The 4,605-nt window shown below is 34.3% G+C and overlaps 1 long non-coding RNA gene across 5 annotated transcripts; it reads right to left on the minus strand.

Annotated features, from left to right (window-relative positions):
- Positions 1-710: 710 nt before the first annotated feature.
- On the minus strand, positions 711-3,328 carry LOC110872199. 5 transcript variants are annotated; one of them, XR_004864737.1, is made up of 5 exons: positions 2,958-3,328; positions 2,705-2,820; positions 2,086-2,289; positions 1,606-1,712; positions 711-1,365 (listed from the first exon to the last, which is right to left on the minus strand). It is a non-coding gene; the product is annotated as an uncharacterized LOC110872199 (long non-coding RNA). The 5 variants fall into 5 exon arrangements; XR_002554274.2 differs by having other exon boundaries at positions 711-1,712; XR_004864736.1 differs by having other exon boundaries at positions 1,606-2,289.
- Between the last annotated feature and the right edge of the window lie 1,277 nt (positions 3,329-4,605).

Genomic DNA, 4,605 nt, shown 5'->3' on the forward strand with positions numbered 1-4,605 from the left:
ACGAAGAAGGGGTTATTCGTGGAGAGGCTGCAAATCAGTCCTGCAAACTGTGACAGTTGCAGCAGAACTTATATAAACACACACAGACAGACATAACATACAAACCAAATGCAACATGCATTAGTTTAGACTTACATAATAAAAGAGACAACTGTCGTACCAAAGTCAGATAGGAGGATATCTGACTTGGTCGACTGACAGAACATACAGACTCGATAAGCAAAAGCCCGACCTATTACAACGTCAAATAAGAACAAGTTACAGACACAAACATATGCACCAACAATTATTTACTTAGATTAGTTATTTTTTCCCTTGACATTTCCGCATAAGTTTTGTTAAAAACAAACACGTATTCAAAATAGAGTATTATTTGGTATCATAAAACGGTACGATGATAAACTGAACCGATTTTCTGACGGTTTGGCTTTCTAAACAAGATGCTTCTTTTTCAAGTAACGTTTGTTTTACCTTATCATTTGCTTCGTTTCGCCGCAACTAGGGGTGCAAACGAGCCGAGCCCGAGCTCTGCCACTTAGATAAAAAAGGTTTTCCAGATACGCCAAAATCAAACAATAACGAGAGAGCCAAGCAGTCATGCATCACTCAAGTTCAAACCAAACCTTTCAGGATACAATTCATAATATTGTAACTAATGAAAGAAAAAAAAAACCTAATATAAAGGCCAATTAAACTGAATTGTAACCAAAAAAAAAAAAGTTCACTTAACCGCATTGGGTTTAAAATAGTTATTCACATAAACAGCCAGCCACACACTCTAAACCATCCTTCAATCTTCTTATTCTAAAAATCCGCTTCAACATTTCAAATCCACATCATTTACTGATTAAATTCAAATGACAACCCAGCAACCACTGCCACAGAGAACACACCCCAATATCCATCAAAGAACACACGAGCGGCTGCAGTTTCTATCCTGAAACAGTTTCACTCATTTCCTCTGGATCAGAAGCAGTTCCACAAAAGAGATATAATTCTAAACCACTTTCTAAGATTCATGGTCGACTTTCATCTGTAAAACAGAACATTTAATACACAGGAACATACTTAAGGATCAGCAATTCATTCCCTTCTGTTGAGACCATGAAAAAACCTATGTTTTCTCCTTCGCGAGTGTCGCTTTGAAGAATCCGAGTTAGATAACCAAACACAATAAAAAAAGAATCAGTTAGTGTAACAGTCTGATTTAGAGACCCGATCACACAGCAAAACTAAATATAAATGATGCAAGTCACACTTACCTGAGAGTGATTTCGTACACCATGATCTTAAAGAACTATAGCATCATTCAGAAGCTTTTCATTGTGGTATGAAAGACAAAATTTTCGCCACACAACATGCTTCCTGAACACACAACCAACAAATGGAAGCTCTAAACGTGCAATATGACTATTTTTTCAGAAATTTACCACAAAAATTATCATTGGAAAAAAATATTTATTTTTGGATAATCAACAAATGAGAAAAATAGTATTCGCAAAAAACATGAGAAATAGCAAGCAGTTCATGGTACCTAGTCATGAAGGAGGCAATTTCATACCATTTATATGAAATACAACTAGGTAACAAAGGAAAGAGAAATACCAAAAAATATGAAGATGACCCATCTTTGACTACTCCATTTCATTGACCTATTTTTCTCAGTTTCAAATCCTTGAGTATTGCAGAATTCATCACAGCAACATCTGTGTCTAATACAAGCAACCAACAATCACTAAAGACATGCTAGGCTGAGAATCCCATTTTCAAAAACAGATCTTAAAAAACCCGACTCCAATTCATATTATTGATGAACAAATGAACCAAATCCAAAAGATAACATGTTGGGCATCAGGCATTGGGGTTATTTTTACAGCAAAATGATGTCATAGGCTGCATAAAAACTCGTTGGGGCAATACATCGAACACCTTATGTGCAAGAAATGCAACAATTACCAAACCAGTAAAATGACTCCATTATATCAAATTAAACATTCAGGACAAATACCAAAAAGAGAACAATTTCACACATATAACATAGCACTTTTATTTATGTCACATAGGTCCCAATTCGTAGTAAAATACCTTAACCCGTAGTTCAACTCCTTAAACACAGTGCATACTGATCCTGCTTCACCGAAAGCTGCCTTAACGGATAAGACCTCAATCTTGAAGAACTGAGAGTGATTTCGTACACCATGATCTTGAAGAACTGCAGCCTCGTTCAGAAGCTTTTCATTGTGGTATGAGAGATAGAAAACACAACCGACAGATGGACCGATGGAAGCTCTAAAACGCAAAATGACTATTTGTTTCAAGGAATTCACCACAAAAGTTATCATTGGAAAAAAGTATTTACTTTTGAAAACCGGTTATTACGGGTTGGATATGATTGATAACGGGTCAAACAGATTATGTATACAAAATAACCTGAAAACAAAACCCAATGTATTTGGCCTCTTAAGTTGTTTGTAATCACATTCAATACACTGAATATTTATGAAATAAAAAAAAAAATCGGAACACAAAGCGTTGGCTGGTCGGTCGGTCCAACCCAACCAGTTACAGCACGCTGATAAAGGCACCCGTTTTGACCCATTACCCTCTACCTGCCCCTATCACCATTTCAAATGTATAAGTTTAAACAAGAATAACTCAGTCACAAATGAGAAACAACCAAGTAACAGAAAAAAGAGAGAAATACCAAGCAAATATGGCGATGGCCTCATGGCTCATCTTTGACTGCTCCATTTCATTGACCTTTTTTCTCAACAAAAGGTTTCAAATCCTTGATTGTTGCAGAATTCATCACAGCAACATCTGTGTCCAATAAAAGCAACCAGCAATCATTAGTGATATACGAAGCTGAAAGTAAGAAACCAAGCAAGCATAATCAATTAATAATATAGCAAAAGATGTGTTGTCTAATTTATGTACAGAAACACGCATAGCACTACCGAGTTCCAAGCTGATCAGGGTGTTAACATCTGATAGAATTGGTTTTTTCGGTACATCTGCAAGCACAGGATCAACGAAGAGTTAAGCTAGTGTTGAATTGAGCTTTGCTTTCTTGACATTGTTAGTGTTGTACTCTAGGGCCACATTGTCATCCTCATTGACACCAACTGATGTCGGTTCGGACATTCACTCATTTGCTTCTTATGGAAGAGATACAAGAAAATTGTATCATATAATTTCAAAGGCAATGAAACAAGTTTTTCGATGTTTCCAATCAGAAATAGATGACACTAATAACCACAGGATGCATTTTGATATTTATTAACCAAACAAACAATATCCGCGTATATGTTTTTAGAATGTCTAACTCCCAAACCCTGACTCCAACTTCATTATTGGAGAGATGTTAATTCATATTATTGATAATTCATTATTGGGGCTGTTTTTACTTCAAAACGATGACATAAGCTAACAAACTCAGTGGGGCACCTTATGTGCATGAACCACAACAATTACCAAACCGTTAAAAGGACTCAAATCAATCATTTCAAGTTACACATTCAGGAATCAGAACTGATACCAAAAAAGAGAACAACTTTACATATATAGCATTTCAATTTTAATTATATGTCACATGGGTCCAGCTCAAAGTAAAATACCTAAACCTGTAGTTTAACTCCTTAAACAACATGTGGTGATCTGCAGGGCCGTCTCCGAAAATGTTATAAAAATTTTGGGCCCTGTGCACGATGAAAAACCGGGCCCTCCCATTTTAATCGATGTTTGATGATTATTTTAATTGGGTTTGAATGTTTAAACGTTTAGGCCTCAGGTTAAGGTCAATATATAAAGATCAAAACGAAAATTAAGCCGTACTCTTTATTCAACAAATTCGATACCTCTTATTTGGTTTGGGTTTCTTTTATTTATTTATTTGTTTCTGAACATCGATAGCAATTTAATTAGAAAACAAAACTCTAGTAAGATATATATACATTTACACGAGTTATCAGTACAAGTCTACTAGTCTCTCACCATGTATTATTTTCACATTGTAGAGGTATGCCAACTAAACTTTTTTATTAATGGGCTAAATTACTTTTTGAGTCCTTGTGTTTTAGTGGTTTTAACTAGTTGAGTCCAAAAGCAAAAAGTTTAACAACCTGAGTCTCTATAAACATTTTCATTAACCATTTGAGTCCTTTTGAGTCCAAATTTTAACCTTTTGAGTCCAATTTTTTGGATTCAAATCGTTATAAAATGAACAAAATTGGACTCAAAACGTTATAAAGTAAATGACTAGGGACTCAGGGCGTTAAACTTTTTGATTTTGGACTTAAGTGGTTAAAACCACTTAAACACATGGACTCAAAAAGTAATTTACTCTTATTAATAATATCCATGTGAACAAGCTTAAATCAATAACTGAAGTTGTTGTATTTTAAAAACTTTTGATTGTTTTTATTTATAAAAACCAATGAATATATCCTATAGTTCTACATATAAATAAACAAATATAGAAACAAAATTCGAGGCAAATACAGTGGTAAAACAATATATGTATAGAAAATACATAAAAAATATATCTAAATAATGAAACAAACTAATATGTTTGTACTAACATTAAATTAAATAAACTAAGTAAAA

This window comes from Helianthus annuus, chromosome 8, assembly GCF_002127325.2.
Source record: "Helianthus annuus cultivar XRQ/B chromosome 8, HanXRQr2.0-SUNRISE, whole genome shotgun sequence".
Classification (NCBI taxonomy): Eukaryota; Viridiplantae; Streptophyta; class Magnoliopsida; order Asterales; family Asteraceae; genus Helianthus; species Helianthus annuus.